We start from the raw sequence: 19856 nt of genomic DNA, 5'->3' as shown, positions 1-19856 counted from the left end.
TAGAAACAGGAAGTGGGGCCTGGTTGAAGGGAGTGGATCGCAGAGCCATGATGTTGAGCACTGTATCTGTTTCCTGGTTCCCTTCTCTATTATTCTCCCCTCCCCTCCGCTCCTCTCCTCTCCTCTGCTATTCTCTGTCTCTTCATCTCTGTCTCTGTCTATTTCTGTTTCTCTTTATGTCTGCCTCTTTGTCTCTCTCTGTCTCTCTGTCTCTCTCTGTCTCACTGTCTCTCTGTCTTTCTCTGTCTCTCTCTGTCTCACTGTCTCTCTCTCTCTGTCTCTCTCTCCCTCCCCTCGACCCTCTTCTCTTTTCCTCTTTTCCCTTGCTGCCATGAGATACGAAGCTTTCTTCTGCCACAAACTTCCACCAAGCTACCTGTGTCTAAAGCCAGCCAAACGTAACTGAAAGCTCTGCAACTGGGCCAAAATAAATTTTTTCTTCTGTAAGTTGATTTTCCTCAGGTATTTTATAACAGCAAAGGAAAGCTAACTGACACTCCCCTACATATGGAATGATAGTTTGTGAAAATCAATGAGACAGATTAATGTCTGTGTGTCCTCCTTTGAGTTGTGTAAGGTGCACAACTGAAGAAAAGCTTCCACAGCAATTCTTTCTTTCAATGTGTGTAAGGGGTTGGGGACTACAATCACAAGGCAGCAAGATTAAGGGGAAAAAAGGAAAGGAGATAAATGGGAGAGAAACAAATCCAGTGAATCTCATACTGGTCACAGGACCAATCAGAAAGTGCGGCTGTTGTGCAGAGGCCTGACGGAATTTGTGCTGTGTGGGACAGTCCATTGTTGGGGCCAGAAGGTGCTAGAGGGAAAATGAGGGTCTAATAACACCAACTCCCTCTCACCTCTCATCCTCCTTATTCAGACTTCACATGCTACACTTTTAGGTGTATTTCCTGGCTCTTTGGGGCCACTGGGGAAGCAAGAACCAACTCATCGCCTGGTGATACAAGAGCTGGTGGCTCCCACACAGGATGTGATGGGGGCCATGCCATAGGCCAACCTCTTGAGGGCAGGAGGTGTCTGAGAAGCTGATGGTAGTAGGAGATACCTGACAGGTGGTAGCCATCAAGGCTCTCCCTTGAGCAAGCTGAAGGCAAGGGATAGATGGGACAAACAAATGGAGTCACACATACCCAGGGCCAGGGTTTGAGGTGGAATAAATTGAGAGGGTCAGCTGCTTTACAAATAGTATTTAACTTCAGTCATATGTATTCCATTCCTTCCATTTTAACCTTCATTATCTTGTGTCAACTGGTTTTGGTTTTTGTTTCCTACAGATGGAGTTTCAGTATGTTGCCCGGGCTTGCCTCAAACTCCAGCACTCAGCCTCCTGAATGGGTGGGACTACGGGCACATGTCACCACCCCTGCTATTTTGAGTAGTTTTAAGGGAACTGTCTGCATTCTTCCAGATGCTCTGACAGTCATTTCTTTGGATGTGGTTTGTCTCGATTTCAAGTACAAGAAGCAAATGCAGTAAAATACTAGTTCTTGCAGGCAATACAGCAACTAGTTATGGAGGACACAACCATTAGGGTTTGACACGTGCTGTCCTCGGTCCAGTCCAGCAGTCTCTGGAATGGAGCTTTGTGAGCAGCAAATGTTGACAAATGGGAAGAGGGAAGCAGGGTTAGGCAACGGAAGAGGTGAAAATGAAATGTGATTGGGCGAGAGCCGGCAGAGTCCTCGAGGGTCAGGGAAGTGCACCACAGAATGATGGATGTTTCCAGAGAGAACGGAAATGAGGAACACTGTTCCCTTCCCCCATCTTAGATTTCTTTTGTGCACTGATTCTTTTGCCCGTGTGTGCATGCGTGCACACGTGCATATATATACACACACACAAACACACAGAGTTTATCCTATTTATAGTTTCCAAAGTAAGAGAGCCTACAGTGCTTTTCTTATTTCCCTTTTTCACTTCCAGCACTTTCAGTATTTCATGATTTTAGAGGACACTGACCACCTCTGCCACCCCCACCCCCAGGAGGAAGTACAGGAGTCCATCTGGTTGGTGGAGGCTGGCAGTCCAGGGCCTCAGGCTCCCTGTGTCCACTGGGGCTTCCTGAGGCCCCGTGCATGGATGAACAGGTCCTTGGCTTGTTGAACAGGTCCAAGGCTTCTCCTCGGCTCCTTCTCTAAGTGGAGCCCACATCTTTCTTCTAAAGGGAGGTCCAGGCTGCCATTCTGTCTTGTCCAGCCTATGTCTCTGGGGCTGCATACGTCAGAAAGAAGGCCTGTACATGGCAAGTCCAGAAGCCAGCAATTAAAGGGGGGCTTGGAAGCCCCCAGGTGGTCTCACTTCCAAGCTGCTTTCTCTAGCAATTCATCAAATGGATATAAGTGATCACCATACATCTGATAAAAATTTGTTTTAATCTTCATTTGACTGATAAAGTATATGTCTTTTAATCCTTTTTAAGTTTCTATTCATTTACAAAATATTTATGGAGGATGCATTTTTTTTGTTCAGGCCTTATGATAAGTACCAGAAAGTGGTGGTAAACAGGATAGGTAAGATACCTACTTTTATGGAAATTCTACCTTACTAGAGGTACGGAAACAATAAGTAAATCAGAAAACAAGCAAACTATGTTAGACCTTAGAAAGTGCTTCAAGGACCCAAAACAAAGAGTGACTGTAAAGGGAAAGGTAGAACAGGGTGTGAGATAGTCACCTTAGACTGAATGGTACCCTGCGAAGGAGAAATGAAGACTTTAACATGCAGAAAATGTAAGACACATGAAGATGTACTGGAAGTGTTCTTTACAAAATGCAAAGAGCCCGGGGTAGAGAACTGGGGTTGACAGCTTTGAGGAACAAAAACGTCATTGAACCTTGGGGATCTCCAAGAAGAAAGGGCTGAATATAAGTTTAGAGCAAAAGCAGAGGCCAGATCATAGAGGGATTTCTATTCTCAATCACAATACTTTCCCAAATGTACAATGTACATCACTGGTGCTGTACAAATATTTGAGGCAGTAAATATGTAAATGTTTTTATTGAAATAGCTGTATATTTACTTCAGAGTATATTAGGAAAACAATATAACTATCACATCAAAACTGTGATTTCCCAGGTATTATTATTCAAGAGAAAATAAATTAAAAAGAGAGTCATTTAGGGAGAATAGTAAGTCAATTATTGTACAGGTATTACACAGATACAGAAGGATCTTAAAAGTGGAGTTTGCAGCGCTGACATTTAGGCCAGCATTGCTTAGTAGTTTGAAGCAAGAAAGTGGAAAAGGGTATCTGCAGCCCCTCCTTAAACCCCGACATTTAACCCGCTCCCCACATCAGCCCCTCAAAAGCGAGAGGTGGAAGAGTTACCGCAGTGTGTCAGAGATGGCCAGCTGTCCTCTGAGTGTCCCCAGCTCCCACTCTGTGAAATTGTCCCCAGTGGGCAGCAGACCAGCCAGGCACTGTTTCCCAACCCACGTTCATGTGAGGTCAAACCCTGTGGGGCTGCTAGAACAAGGACAATGGAGGAGTGGATGGTGTTTCCCTGCAGGGCTTCCAGTGCCTTCTCCTCCCTGGGCTTCAGCAGCCCACAGAACTGGGAGGGTTCCACTGCTCCACCAAGGGGACGGCAGAGCTCCAGGACAGTAGGATATACAATCTTTTCCCATATGTTCCAAAGACTGTCTTGCAAGGAAGAGATACACTTGGTTCTGAGAAAACCAGTTACTGGGCGTCAGAAAAATGCAGTTTCCATCATCCTTTGGAGGACAGCTTCCCTGCACCGTCCAAAATGAGCTGTTCAAATGAAGGCTGCAAGTCTGAAGGAGAGGCCAGCCATGGGGTAGTCTGCGTTGGCTGGAAGGGTGATTCCCTATGTCTGTCTAGATTCTAAGTCACTCTAATCTCCTATAGCTTGAGAAGGCTGAGTAGAAAGGGTGTAGGAGAGGATTTGATAGCAAAGACCAGCTTCAGACTTTTCTACATTTGAGATCTCCCCCTAAGGCAGCTGGCCCCCTAGGCTGGGCTACACAGGCCAGGTGGTCCTCCTGTGAGGACCCTGGCTTCACAGCTCAGAAGTCTGAAGCTCTTTACTGATGAAAGAGCATGATCTGAAGCTGCCTTAGGCTGGTGAGCTCAGCATCCAGATCTGCAAGCATCAGTATTCAATTGCTTTATTTTTTAATGCAGAGAAGCCAAAGAGAGCACATACAAAAAATAGACATACTGTCTGGATCAGAGACTATATAGTGGCAAGTTCCAGGGAAGTGACGCTCTGAGGTTTTTTCTCTTTCCTAAACAGTCTGGTTGCTCAAAGATGACCAAGAAAGACTTGTCCCTAGGATGGATCTAGGCCAAATTTCCAAGTGCAAATGCCTTTATGTTCAGGCAGAAGTCAGTGAAGGGGGTCTTGTGGAATGCAAGAAGAAGCAATGGGGGCCATAGCAAAGTAAACAAGCCAAAACCAGAAGGAAAGAACAAATAGAGAAGCTCCACATTAGTAAACCCTTCATCTGGAATAAGAAGGCAGAGGCTCAAAGAAAGGAGGGTCTTCCTCATGGTTACTCTGTTTTAGGGGCAATATAACAACAAGAACTCAGCTCTCCTTTGTCCAATCAATGCTCAGCCAGAAGAGGGATAGAAGGAGAGATCACAGGAACATGGAGACCATCCACCATAAAAGGGAAAGCCTTGGCCAGGGAATTAAGAGATGGAACCATGCCACCCCCACCACTGTCTCCTGTGCTTCAGTAGTAAGGATTTAAGTTCTTACTGGGCAACAAAGACCAGTGTGCAGATGGTTTAAAACAATCAGTCCAACTGCAGGATATTTTCAAGGATAGGGAAGGAATTCATTGCATTGCAAGAATTTAAAATCAATAATGAAATAGACTAAAACTTAACCTCTTTTTATTGTCTCCCTGCACTAGCAATTGTAAACAGTGATAAAATACTTCTCCCCTGGAGCAAACCACTTTAGCACCCTCCTTAGAGCAAGCACCTTTAGAAACATGTAAGTCTCTGATTTATCCTGAAAACCCACGTAAGGGTCACCTTTTCTTGACCCTCCAATCTGACCCTCAATATCTGTCCCTCAGAGGCAATCGTTCTTTCCATCAAATGCTTGGTTTTCTACTTTCTACTTTTATTACACTGCCCTTATAATACTATATTTTGGTCCTGGTTAAGGCTGTTACTCCCAGTGGAAAGTGAATTTTTCTAATTTATCTGTGTCTTCCTAAAGCTTAGCACAGTACCTAGGATATCACCAGTGCAAAAAATCTGTAGGAAGACAGTGAATGCACACATGTTGAGCCCTTCTGTACATCGATTTAGGCATGATGGGTTTCCAAGTCACAACCTGATTAAAAGCTCCAATTCATGCTTCAAATACTGCTTTAGGTCAAGTCATAATGATCTAGCTGGAGCTCCTCTCCTTGCTGGGGACACCTCAGGAAGGTGTCTGGGTGATACTGAAATGACTCGCTGCCCCAGCACTTAATGGGATTACCGAGGGGCTTACCTTGTTCAATGAAGCATGGTGAGAGCCCCAGCGGTGCCAGCCGGGTCAGCAGCTGAAGCCATTATCTGTGTGACTGTTTCCCTGACGCCTGCAGACAGGAAATTAAAAGTCTCTGCAGTCCACTAGCTGAGATTTTTCATAAGAAGCTCACAGAGTGCCCTTCCTCTCCGTAGACTCATCTTTTTTGCTCTGAAACGCCTACAATGCTTCCTAGAAGGGGCCTTGGACACAATTTGAATAATCTCTTCATCTTACACCAAAGAGGGGCATAAATGATCCAAGGTCACACAGCTAGCAAGTGACAGAATTGAGAACTACATATGTTCATTCCGTCCAGAGAGGAAGCATCATGACTTGGGATCATGCAGCAAAATATCTAATAAAGTACAAAGAATGAAGTCACACCTGCTTACTTTCTTCTTAAAATCAAAATGAAATTCATATAATATAAAATTAACCTTTTTAAAATACACAATTTAATATAATTTAGTAAACAAACCAAAACCAGAAGGAAAGAGCAAATAGAGAAATTCCATATTAGTGAACTCTTCATCTGGAATAAGAAGGCAGGGGCTCAAAGGAAGGAGGGTCTTCCTCACGGTTATTCTGTTTTAGGGGCAATATAAGGACAAGAACTAGCTCTCTTTTGTCCAATCAATGCTCAACAAAAGAGGGATAGAAGGAGAGATCACAGGAAAATGCAGAACATCCCCCATAAAAGTGGAAGCCAGGGAATTAGAAGACTATTTATCATTAGTATAAGCACCATGTTAGGCAACTACACTGTTCAGTTCTGTGGCATTCTTATCATCACACAAGAAATTCTATTCCATTAAGAAGTCATATTCAAGTCTCTCTACCCGCCAAGGCTAGTAACTACCAGCTTGCTACCTGAATACGTGGCCTTTTGTGTCCGGCTTTTTACACTCAGCCTGATGATTCCAAAGTCCATCATGCTGTAGCGAGTACTGGTATTTCATCCCCTATGATGACTGAGTCTCCATTAGATGTATGAGGTCTGGTGAAAAAAAAATACATTGAACGTTTAAATTAAATAAATTATTACAGTAAAAGACATTCCCATGAATTGCCCTCAAAATACTCCCCATCACTTTGAAGACACATATCCTTTCACTCTTGCCACTTTCAGAAACTGGGATTCCCTCATCCAAGAGCATCCTCAATTGCACTGTTGTAGCTGCTTCCACGTCCTGAGTCAACTCAAAACATTTACCTTTCATGGTCATTTGAACTTTGAAGAAGAGCCAGAAGTCGCACTTTGAAGAAGAGCCAGATCTGGTTAATAAGTGGACAAGGACATGCCGCAGTATTGTAACGGGCCTGCTTTCCACGGTATGCGCTGGGTAGCAGCATTCACTGTAGATTTTATCACACCTCATAAAGACACTCATGAAAAAGGACTTCCAGAACTGCTTCAGAAAGTGGCAAAAGTATTTTGGCAGTGTGTCTTTTCCTGCAATAATTTTTTCATTTAAATATTCAGCTTGTATTTGGATCACACGTCCTACATACCACATATTGCTTTTCGCACCTGGTTTCAACTAAGAGTTGAGTCCTGGAATGAGAAGTCCCTCGTTTTGTTCACACTCCCTTCATTCTGTGCTTCTTGAAGGCAGACACAAATGTGCACTCAGTTACGGGCAGTGGGTGGACATTGATTGAATGCCTACCATGCTTGCTCCTGGTTAGGCCCCCAGAGCTGGCCTGGCAGTGTCATGTACGGTAGAATTGTGTGCCAGACCCAGCACACACCTGACGCTGATTCTAGCTCATCAAAATCCACTGAGTGTTGGTTGTGGATATAGCTCAGCCTCACAAGCACCTGTCTGGCAAGTGCAAGGTCCTGAGATCGATTTCCAGTACCAAAAAAAAAAAAAAAAAATCCACGAAGTGGCTGGAGGCAGGTTGTTCTCTTGTTCTGGGTCTCACCCCTTGCCTCTAAGCCAAGGTAATAATATTTGTTGTCCTAACTTATTCAGGCTGCCATGACAAACTTCCGTATGTTGTATGGTTTGTAAACAACATAAATGTTATTTTTTGACAGTATGGCTCCCTGGAGGTGCGGTATTACTCTGTCTTCTTGGTTGAGTTTTGAAAGGACTCATCTCTAGGCTGAGACTACTACTTCACATGTATTCCTACATACCAGAAGGCAAGGGAGAGAGCTGTCTGGAGGCTCTTTTAAAGTGCACTAATCATATTCACAAGGGTCCCACCCTCTTGAGCAAGTCATGAGGCTTCACAAGGTCACTGTTTCCAGGGGCCCTCACAGAAGACTCCACAGAATTTTGAGTGGCACAAGTATTCAGATCACAACACCTGTTCAACTAGCAGCCCGTTAGAGCTGCCGAGAGGGAGGCATGAACGCAACCTTACCTGCCAAAGTGCCCTGTAAATGTGAATTTTATTTCATAGCTCCCTACTAGTCACCTACCAATAAGGACGTTGTTATTGATAGCAGATGGAGAAATGAAAAAAGATTATCTACCAGAATTCCCTTGAGGGAGAGATTTGCACATACCTGCAGAAAATACCTGGACAGGCACTGAAGGGACCCGAATATGGGGGTAGAAGTCTAAGGAAGACAGGGAGAATTAGTTGCCTCTTGCTCAAGCCAATGAGATTAACAAACGGGAAGGGGCAAAAACATAGCACAGGGCTTCCCGGCCTACCATGACACTCCCCCTGGGGACCCCAATTTTCAGCAAAGTTGTCCAACTCACAAAGACCTGGGCATAAGTAGATTTCTGCGAAGGGCAGAGAAAGAAGTGGAGCCTGTTCCTCTAACGGATGCAGGGCAGAGGATGAAGCATGGTGTTGTAGACTGTGGGTATCTGCAGCAATTGTGATGTGGATTCAAGGCTCTCATGAGTATTGGTATTGAGTGTGGGTCAAGTTTAGTGGACTCCTCCAGGCCTCAGCTGACATCTGTGATGCACATAATTAAGCATCTGCCACAAAGGCTGTGCTCACGTGTAGTGCCACTGAGGAGGGCCACAGCATCTTCACACTAAGGGTACAGTGACTACGAGCCCTCTATCCCATGTAGCCCACTGTAGCTACAAAACCAAATTGAGATGTCAGCACCGGTTTGCTTTTTCTCCCAATTTTTGTTCATAGTCCCTCAATAACCTCTGCAAACAAGACAGACACTGGGATCCCATCACTTACATTTTGCTGTCACCAGCAGAGAGCTTGCACATGAACAGCTTCCCTCAGGACCTCGTAAGCCTCCTCTCTTCTGCTCAGTTGCCAGGTGACATGCTAGTTACTGGCTTAGAACACCAAGCTAATAACATCAGAATGAGGCTTAGAGCTCTGCCCGACACAGTTGGCTTTGTACCAAAGGAGATGCTGTTCCCCAGAAAGAGGTCCATATTCTTTGGCCAAGTCAGTTCCCTCCTTGAGTTTGATCTTAAGGAAGTCAACAAAAAAGTACAAAGCTAAATATGCTAAGACATTCTTTACAAAAGTATCTATAATGCTAAGCAGCTGGAGACATAAAATTCCAGTAATAGGTAAAAGGCAAAAAATGTATTGTGACTCACTACAATGGCATCTCTGCAGCCATAAAATAAAGATTGGAGCAATATGGTACACTCACATAATATTAAATGAAAACACAGAATCCTAAATAGTATTTGCATTATGATGGCAGCTATGTAGAAATGTACATTTTATATGAGAAAGAACAAAGAAGGAACTACAGTGTGGAGAATAAAACATTGTTAAATACAAAAAGCCTATCTGTAACTTTTTCTTTAATACTATCTTTTATATCATTTTCCTAGTATTTCAGTAGGCTCAATTCTGTATTCTTATCTAGTTGTTTATTGCATGTGTTTTCCTCACCTTGTTAGATTTCACATATCTGTCACTACTGGGATAGTCATAGTTCTATTTGTGCTGGCTTGATCCTATCTCACTTATCATAGAGATTCTTCTGTAAGTGAAACCTACATCACACTGGACAGGAGGTAGCTAAACACTAGTGTTCTAGTGTTCCAGTGTTCAGGATGCTACCTCCTGGGAGATATTTAATTTCAGCTGCACTGAAAGTGTGAGGGTGCTTGCATATGGACGATAAATTTTAAGTTGGGACTGTAGTCACAAGGAGATTCTTTGCACCAAAAATCTTTAAAACCCCTTCCCAGCAACCAGCATGTGGAAACCAGCACTGCCAGAACTGATCAATCCCAGTCCTCGCTGAGAAAATGCAGCTCTGGTGTGAACAGGGAGCAAGAGCGTGCTCCAGCACTGTCAGTGAGCAGGCAATGCACCAACTGATGGGGAGAATCACAGTATTAATGGATCTGTCCATCCCAGGACAAGCAAGCTTAGGAGAAAAATGTGCATGATTAGTAAGGTAAGGTACGGAAGAACCAATGGTAAGTTCAGCCCAGATCAGGACATGAAGAATCGAAGAAATGCGGACCAGAAAAGAGGATGTATCTCTTCCAGGACTCTTCCTCTAGCCACTGGATGCCAGCCCTTTCTCCAAGGCCCTGCTAATTGGCACCAGAACTCCCAGTACAATTCATTTGTTTTGATTTCTTTTTATGGGATTGTGCAGGGGGTGGTGTTTAAATCTCATTTCAGAGAGTGAGCTCAGGTATCTTCTGGCAGTCTTCATAAAGGGTCAGGGGTTGCTTTATAGATACCTGGACCAGGTGATGTCTTTCTAGCATCCAGAACCAGGATTTAGTATCCTAAGTAGGAGACCTGGGAAAACAACTGCCCCTAGAAGACTCTGTTTGCCAGATGACAAAAGTTCTTGGTGATTATTTGCATAAAAGCATCACAGAGAATATGTAAGAAAAAGTTAGCAGGGACTGCTTTGGAAGAGGTCATGAAGACCGTCAGGTAAAGAGGAAGAGGAAGACATATTGTATTTGCTTTATACCATTTGAGTCTTTTAACTACTCATTACCAATGGGTGATGGCTAAGTAATAAATGAACAGTTAAGTGAAATTCAATTAAATGAAAAACGGCAAGGGAGATTTGTCAGTGACATTTCCCGGCAGTAGAGATGGAGGGTAGCTAGCTAAAAATCTAGATGTGATGATAAAAATTAAGAGATACCAAGAAAATTTTTGTTTCATATAATAGGACCTCAGCCATCATGCAAGTTGATTATTTGAAACTCATTCCCTAGGGTTAAGATAATATCATCTCACTATAAAATGTTCATATATCCCTTTAAGTGGGGAAAATAAATTCACTGTCATGTAACATAAATTCAAAAGAAGTACAACTATAACTATACCCTAGTGGAAGGACAGACACTAGTTCTTCCATAGCCAGCGCTGTATCTCTGTAGCTCCGAGTGTCAGTGTCTGATTTTCAAGGAAGAAAATGTTGATGCAAAGCAGTGCTTACTACTAAGATTCACAGCACCACTCCGTCAAGTTCAGCCTTCAAGGAGCATGAGGCAGGGGCCAGATGTGAGGGTCAAGCTCAAGTCCCTCTCACTCCTGTGGCTGAACTGGTCCAGCTGGGTAGTAGGACTGGGCTGGAACTCTGGTGGAATCTCACTGCTATGCTCTCAAGCATCTTGGATTTCTTCAAGAGCAGGAAGTTACCCCTGCTTTGCACCCAGCAGGGATCAAAGCACTCTGCAAAGGCCCCATCCTTCTATCCATAGTAGTACCATGATGGGGGCAGATGCAGCCATGTGACTAGTGGACACCTTACAGAGAACAGGCTCTCTGAAGTGAGCTGACATCAAAGTAGCTTTGTCTTTCAACCATGCGTGACTTTTTATAACCTCCCATCAGAAAGGACCAAAGATTAGTTGTCTTAACCACATCTGAACAGAATGACTAGTACACAGAAAGCCTCAGAGTGGAAACAGAAATGGACCAAAGTGGCCTGTCCTCCTGCTCTCCTGAAGGAAACATTGCTGGCTGTTCAAATAGCACCTCGAAGGCTCAGCAGTGCTAGAAAACCTGGGATCCGTGGGACCACACTTTCTAAGTCACAATGCTAGTCACACCTCTTTAGTACTCTAAAGATTCTCACGGCTCTGGAGGTCCACCACTTGGATCCTTCTTCCCTCTTTGGCATTTGATGCCTGCAAAACAATTGTACTGACCTACTTTCCAGCCATAACTCCCTCCTCTCCCAGTTGCACACACCTAGCCACACCCGCCTCCCTGCAGGCACCAAGTGAGCTCCAAGCTTCCTCACCACTGGTCATGCCAGTCCTTGTGCCTAGAAATGCTGTCTCCACCTTCCTCTCTCCCCAAAATGTTATTTTTCAACTCTTAGCTTTTCTTTACCCCAGATGTCATCTCTTCTGCAGAGTCTTTGCTCATCCATTGCTGTGAAGACCACATCAAGAGGAATTTCGTCTTCCTCTCAACACTGAGAGAGTTTCCCCCATTTTTTTCCTTGGCATTTCAGTCTCATCACTTTGCTCTGGAAGATAAACTCCTTGCTAGCAGGACATTCCTCCTGTTCCCATGACTTACTCTTCTTAGTCTCTCAGGCTGCATCACAATGACAGACACACTGAGGTGACCTCCATGTACTGGATCGGCTGCCTTGAGGGACTGAGTTCGTGGTCACTGGGTTGCACTGACTGGCTGCAGATCTCCCAAGCTTCCTGTGAAGGAGATTTCAGTGTTAGGTAGAGAATTGCCCCGGCAGGCCTGTTTCCTTGTCACTCCAAGGTTTCGTGGGTCATTGAGTCTACAAAGAATCAAAGCAAAAGACCACACGAAGCATCTTTTCTGCCCCTATTCCAATCTCAAGTTCAATTCTAAGTTCAGGGAGATCCCTTAGGGATCAGTGCTTGAAATCACCCCTCACTGCGCACCGCGGAAAGGCCTTCCTTCCAGGAGCTGACTAACGCTCCCTCGGAGCTGACTCCAACTTCCGGGGCAGGCTGTGTTTTTCCTCTGTGAGCCTCTTACGCCTTCCGGCCTCCCTGGCACAGACGAGGAGTCTGAGGAGAGTGAGCGCTCCAGTGGCTGCTGTTCATCCACTAGGAGGTGGGAAAGCCACCCTCATGAGGCTTCTCCTCCTTCTCACTTTGTTTCTGCATCACCAAGGGGCCAGTGCTGGGACTTCTTGTGGTCACAAGAGAGGCAAAGGTGCAGGGTAGGAGAGGAGGCCAGAGACAGATCCCCTGACACATGCATCCTTCACAGAAAAGACAGGGAATTTGATTGGGATCTGTTTTCGGGTAATTCGGCATCAAACAGCAATGAGGCCTGGGACCCTGCCAAGATTTTATTTTGTTTTGTGTTTTTCCTTCCCTCCAATCAGCCGAGGGCGATGGGGAGAGGGTGGGTGTGGAGGGGTGGGGGCCGCAGGCTGAGAGGGAATGCTGAGCCTGCAGAAGTGGCCCATTGAGAGCTCCTGCTCACAGCGGAGGGGCGGTGGCACCCCCAGCTATCGCCACAAGGGCAGCTCTGTCCTGTGGGCACAGGGCTCCATCCCAGCCCCACTGGCAGGGAGAGAACATTTCCTTATAAGGCCCCGGCAGCCCTGCCAAGGCTGGACGGCTCCAGCAGACTGTAGCTTTCCATTCTCCTCGCCCAGCTCCAGTGCAGGCCTTGAATGTAGCCCTTGTTGTCAGGCCCCGCCTCTCCTCCACAGTCCCCACCCCACCCACTTCCACTCCCTGCCAGAGCCAGCCCCACTGGAGCAGGATAAACAGCCCAGAGGCCTCTCCCACGCAGGGCCTGCTGCGGCTCAGGCCTGTTGGAGGCAGCACAGGGTAGCAAAAAGAGCACAGAGCGCAGGGTTCCAGCTGTCCCCCTTACCTTACCAAACGCGTAGCTCCAGCAAAGCTCTTGCCTTCTGTGAGCCTGTTTCCTCATCTAGAGAATGGGGATCTAATTGCCTGAGATTCAAATTCTCTGCATGCCGTTCAAAGTCTTCCAGAGTTAGGCCCTGGACTAACTTCACAGCTTAACCCGTATTCAGTGCGTCAAGGCCCAATTCCCCAAGCTCTGACCCTCTCTCCCAAATACACCATGCTCACTTAGGCCTCTCTGCTTCATGCATGCAGTTTCCTCCACCTAGATGGGTCCCTTATCTGTCTAGGGTACTCATCCTGCAGGATCCCACCCTCTGTGTGCTTTCCCCGCTTCCTCAGAAAAATGAATCATCATTCTCTTTTCTCCTCAGCATTCGAATGCCTCTCTCTTACACCATTTCTACTTTGCAATTACAATGACTTGTTTACCTGCCCGTTTCCTCTGGCAGATGGTGCGCTCCTCAAGGTACATGTGGTCTCCTGTTTCTCTTTATATCCCTGAGCTCTGCCGCAATATAATGTGTTTCGTAAAAGATCCCTGTGTGAATGCCGGTGTGTACAATGTTGAGTAAGAGCAAAAGAAGCAACTGTTGTGCAAATGCTTGTAAACTGTAGAGTGTTAAGCCTTCCGCCTCAGATTCTGACAGTGTTACACCATAACCACCCCTTTCCCTGTCTTTCTAGCTGTATACCTTGAGTTCCAGGCAAGGTGAAACTCCTTGGGTGGAAAAGTCTATCACTAAGCCAACAGTCATCCTTAGAATCATGGTGTTTAGGACTAAAAGGAATTTATCCAATCATTTTCACATAGAGGAGCCCATAGCTTGATGGCTGCCTAGTGGATAAACACAGGGTCTTCAAGTCTCCGGTTCTGCTTGTTTACTGCCTATACATGATCAATTCCCATAGTACGCTCAGAAAAAAATGAAATTCCAGTGACTTGAGAAGTGTGAAGCATACTAACATTATTTCAACAGGTTAAAAATTAGAAAACACAAACATCTTACAAGGAAAAGTGATTTTGCTATCAGCAAATGAGTCATCTATGGACTAAAGACCAAACCCAAGGTCCCTAACTCTTGCCAACCAAAACCTTTGCCCCTGCAAGGTCACCCTGCTTAGGGTAGAGTGAGGACGGCTGTAACTGTATCTCTTGTCAAGCTGAATTCCTATGGCCTTGGGACACTTCAAGTTCTAAACAGACAATTTCAGTTTCTGACATTACAAATCTTCCCGAAATGGAGATTCTGCAAAGGATCATGTCAGTAATTTGCAAATGCCACGCAGTTAGTGTAGAGATTGTGATTGTCCTTTATTCCCCAGGATCTCAGCAACAACTTTAAAGAGAAACTTTCATTTCAGAAAACATCCACAAACTCATTTATTCAGAGGAAGTGTTTGTAGAATGAAGCTCGCAGTTGATCATGAACTGTTTTAACACTACTTGCTGCCAGCCAAATTCAAGGTTTAAGGTGCACCTGCGGGGGTAGATTCCACCCAGGAGGATTTGGTTACTTGAATACCCAAAAGACCTTACTATAATGAGTTTTCTTCACTGAAGATGCTTATGGGAAGTGTGAAGATGCTGCGGGAAATGTGAAGTATAGGAAATATTGGGCAAAGAGATAGGAGACCAACTTCCAGTCCCACCTTGACATTTAGTGGGAGCCTAAAGTAGATCAACTGCCTGTGTAGGTTTCAAAATCATGGCTGTGAAGGTACTGATAAACAGCAAAGATAATAGCAAAACACTGTATGTCTAAATAAGGGGTAGTTATTAATAGGCAGTGTTTCTCCCTCTGGGTATGTTCTCCTGGGTATAGAAAAGAAAAGAAATTGCTTCCTTTTCCAGGTTTCTGTAAAGTTTCCTCCATCTCCAGCTGCCTCCTGGCCACTGGCACCCACACTACTGCTGATCACTTTCCAGGAAACCAAGGAGGGGGTGGGTGGGGCAACTCCTGTTAAAGCTAAAGAGCAAACAAAGGAAGTCATTCTCTTCCTCTTGCCCTTCCCTCCTCTGCCTTCTCAAACACTAAGAGGAGGGGTTTGCCAATCCAGGCTCTAAGAAGATTTGGGGAATCATTTTCTCTTCCCTGAGCCTTCCATTCTCCGTACATAATAGAATGAAGAGTTTTTAGATAGAATGATGTCTAACTTTAGGACAGCATTGTACTCTGTTCCCTAACTCCTTGCTTAGCACTCACGAAGTAGTAACCAAACATAAGCATATTTAGGAGAGTAAACATAGTTCATGTTTCCTCATCTCTTCAAGTACTCATAAATTACCTTCTGATTTTCTGACGTTGAGGCATCTCAGGCTACTCCTTCCTTCCCTCTGCCAGGAGAAAAGCAGAGATACTTTTAAGAGCAAAACTATGCATTCCTGATAATGACACTAAAGCTGTTAGATAGGACTATCCCAGGAAAACCTGTACACATGAACAACCTTGTGAAACCCTTTGTCAACCTTGAACCTTTGCTGGGAGAATAAAATAATTCTGAGAAAAAGAAATCGCAGCTCTTTCTGTTCCCTGATCTAAGCCACTTTTGGCTGACTCTTAAGACTGCTTTGAACTTGTTCTTGAACACTAAGGACAAATTCCGTATTCAGTTACATACACGTGGGGGCTGTTATATCACAAAGCACTTCTACATCCTTTGCTTCTGCAACAGCTCTGTGAAGTAAACTGGACAGGCATCAATCTTATTCTAGAGATTTTTGTGTAAGACTTGGTGAGAGTCAAAGACTCATCCGAAATCAAGGAGCAACAAGAAATACAACCATGTGCATGTCCTGACCATTTGGCCTGGGGTTGTTCTATTGGATCATGTTTGTAAGGCAAGCACTCAATTTGCAAATGCACATTGACTTTATGCAGGCCCCCTTCCACCCAGAAAGTTCTCCCTCCTACAACAGTGATACTCGAAGTATAGATACTTCTAGAACCTCTAAAGCTGAAGACTCACTAAGCCTTAAGTATCAACTAACATTGGGAGGAACCCAAAGCCCAAAGAGAATATCCTGTTTAAGATTATTTGTCGAGACCCAGCTCCAGATGGAATTTAGATCTCTAACTCCTTGCTTAACACTCACTCAGTATTAACCAAACATAAGTATACTTAGGAAAGTAAACATAACTCATGTTTCCTCATCTCTTTCAAGTACTCATAAATTACCTTCTGATTTTCTAATGTTGAGACATCTCAGGCTACTCCTTCCTTCCATCTGCTAGGAGAAATGAGAGTTAGGGACATATGTCTATTTTTTCTTTTTTCTTTTTTTTTTTTTTCCAGTACCAGGAATCGAACTCACAACCTCGCGCTTGCCAGGCAGGTGCTGTGCCGCTGAGTTAAATCCCCAGCCTGACATTTAAGTCTAAAGTATTGCAATAGCTACTCCTTATTTCTCTCTGCTGCACCTTCAGCAAAGATTAAATTAAATACAGCTTCCAAATGAGCAAAGCTCCCATAATTCAAAATGTTTAGCAGAGTTCTGAGAGCAAATTCAAAGGGATGAACGTTTGGAAAAAAAGGGTAGGAAGGCTTATGCTTGATCTCTGCATCAACTACCCCTTTGCAGCACAACCTGGAAGTTATTTGAACTCTGGGTCTCAGTTTCTTCATCTGTAAGATAAAATAATTGAATTAAGTAATATATAAACATTCTTCCAGCTCTAAAAACTCGTTTTGCACTTCAAATAGTGTGAAAGCTTTTGCAACCAAGCCCTTTTCTGTCCATTAGTTTCATAAGGGTCATAGCCCAGGAGAGGCATTGCTATCAGAACTTGCTGGCAGATACTTCACATCCCTTTGCTTTTCTTTCCTTTTCCCAACTGCTAATTAGCACAAGTAACTAACTGTGACAACTAAGAGAGGCACAGAATCTGGTCACCCTCCTTAGGACAGGCCAGGAACACTGCGTTAAATCACAAGTGTCAACTAAATTGTTCCATTGGTTAATCTCTCATAAAGTAGCACAGCTCTGGCAAATTTTTCCCCAAACTCTGATGTTTTATTTCCTTACTTATTACCAATGCAGTGGTTACTACTGTAAAGATCTTAACTTCAAGACAAAATAAGAACTCCATGACATTCAGCAATGCTAGAGTTTAAGTCCAAATGTTCCTAAAGATGGAACAAAACTTTCCAGAAGACACGTATAGAAATGACTTCTTTCCGATACCAGGAACAGCCCAGCTTGTGTTCCTGAGCTGAAGATTCAGATCCAGGCCACTAGGCTGCTTGTCTTCCTTTTCAGTGAAAGCTGAAGCTGCTTGGAGTTGGAGCCTCTTGTTTCCACTTGTTCCCTTTCTTGTTGTAAAGAAATCTGTTCTGTAGAAAACGTATCCCCTGTATTTTTTCTAAGGCAGACTTTTCCCATGTAGTCAAAGAGGTGAACAGATGTGCTGGGCCTGGCCCATCGCTTAATCCACGTCCTAGACCGTGAGGAAGAGCTCAGGGATGAATATGCCACCAAACTTGAGTCTGACCAGGTTGTCCCTGGGGTTTGGCTGCTTTCAGGAGAGGGAATTCATTTGCCTCATTGGGCTCACTTGGTTGGTAGAATGTGAGTCTCCTGCTGACACGTGGAGACAGTTGGGGAGAAGGAAACCTAACACTGTTATATGAGCATCTGGATGCAGCCCAGTCGAAAGCAGAATTCTCAGACCTTTCTTTTCCTGAGCTATTCAACAGCCTTCTTAGTTTAGGCCACTTTGACTTATGATTCTGTCACTGGCAACTAAAAAATAAAAGTTCTGGCTTAGGTTAGCTTCCTTTTAAATCCCCCACAGAACCTTGGAATATCAGAACTGAAAGCTTTTGTGATGTGTCCAAATCCTTGTATGCATTGAGAGATGCAGAGGATTTGCTCACAGTTATTCAAAGAAGTTACAGAACTAGAAATTAGACCCCTCAATTAGTCCATAGGGACTCTCATAGGTCACTTTAATCCAACCCTCAGGTACATTCTACTGTGAATCCTGTGGCTGAAACCCAGAAAATAAAAACAGTCTCTTAATTTAGAGGATCACTCTTTTCAAGAGCCTTCAGAATGCCACGTCCCTGAACATCCCAAAAGTGTTCTAAGTTACCTTTGTGACATCTTTTTATTTCTTCAGACCATGTTTGCTGTTATTACAATTCTAGAGTAAAATTCTTATACTCAGATTTCATCTATCATTTACTTACAATTGGTGTGAAGTTGGACGAGTTCATTCCCTCATGGTACATCATTTTTCTCCATCACTGAAATGGAGGTGATAAAATCAATGCACACTTCACAGAACTGCAATGATCATTAATGACAAAGTCTTTGTACAAGCATTTCTCCCAATGCCTGATATGCAGGACTCAATAATTTGAGTATGTGATCAATTTATGTTAATTTGAAATACCACCAAGACACGATGCTCATAAATAAGAAAGCCGAGCACCAGAGACGACACGGGACATGTCTCAGGAAACACAACAGTTAGGGGAAAAGCTAGAACTCACAAGGTCAGTTGTTTTTTAATTGAGACACAACATGTGTACATTACTATGGGATTCGGTACAGTAATTCAATACACATATACACAGCATAATGATCAAATCTGAGCAATAAGCATTTTAATCTCCTCAAACATTAATAATTTCTATGTGTTGCTAACTTTCATGCTCTTCCAGTTATCTTGAAATGTATCATAGATTGCTGTCACCAATAGTTACCCTGCTGTGTCACAGAAAACCAGAATGAATTCCTTTTGTCTAACTTCTTTGTCTCCCCCTTTTTAGCTTCTTTCTGTCCATCTCTTCCCTTCCTAGCCTCTAGTAATATTATTTTACTCTAGTCTTCTATGGGATTGACAATTTAATTCCCACAAATGAGAGATTGCATCCAAATTCAAGTAAGGCTTACTTTAAAATGTATTTCATAAATCAAGTGGTTGCTTCAGGTTGTGTTCACTTGCTTATATAGTCACTATTTTTTCCTATGATTCTTTTATATATTTATGAATTCAGAAAATATTTCCTGCACATCACAGGTATCTTCCATCCCTCAGATCCGTTATTCAGAGATCTGGGCTCTAGTACCAGCTGTGTACTTGCCAAGGGCAAGCGACTTTTCTTTGGGCGCCAGTTAAGACATAAGACAAGATGTCCCCAAGGGATCTTGCACATCGATCTCCTATCATGCTGGGAGAACACCAGGAGACTTAGAGGAACCCATAGACAAGTAGAAAACACAAACGTAATTGGTGTCTCTTTGTCCCCCCGCCCCCCAATGCTGGAATACAGCATACGTCATCTGAAGTTGTTTTTTAATCAAATAAATTTGATGTGGCTTCTACATGCCAGGTTGGCACGAAGATTGATTTCCGGAATATTCTTGGGGCCCTCTCCCTCCCCCAGATGGATAATCATGTACAAGTATTTCGGAAAGAGCTGAAAACTGGAGGCCCTTGGGCCCAATGAAAACCATGCAAGAGTTTTTCTTGGCCCATGATGATTTTGTAAAAATCTAAGTCAACATTTAACAGCTGGGAATTTTCCCCTTAAAATTCCGATTTCTGGTTTCTTTTGA

At 44.0% G+C, this 19856-nt stretch overlaps 1 long non-coding RNA gene across 2 annotated transcripts; it reads right to left on the bottom strand.

The window, feature by feature from the left end:
- Nucleotides 1-1868: 1868 nt before the first annotated feature.
- LOC106148403 lies at nt 1869-13802 on the bottom strand. Of its 2 annotated transcripts, none has more exons than XR_001233824.1 (6): nt 13721-13802; nt 11997-12130; nt 8694-8936; nt 6393-6519; nt 5502-5589; nt 1869-2254 (listed from the first exon to the last, which is right to left on the bottom strand). It is a non-coding gene; the product is annotated as an uncharacterized LOC106148403 (long non-coding RNA). The 2 variants fall into 2 exon arrangements; XR_001233825.1 differs by lacking the exon at nt 13721-13802 and adding an exon at nt 13296-13606.
- Nucleotides 13803-19856: the final 6054 nt, after the last annotated feature.

The sequence above is a fragment of the Chinchilla lanigera genome, unplaced genomic scaffold (genome assembly GCF_000276665.1).
Source record: "Chinchilla lanigera isolate Chin_1 unplaced genomic scaffold, ChiLan1.0 scaffold00019, whole genome shotgun sequence".
Lineage (NCBI taxonomy): Eukaryota > Metazoa > Chordata > Mammalia > Rodentia > Chinchillidae > Chinchilla > Chinchilla lanigera.
This window is presented reverse-complemented; position numbering and strand designations above follow the sequence as displayed.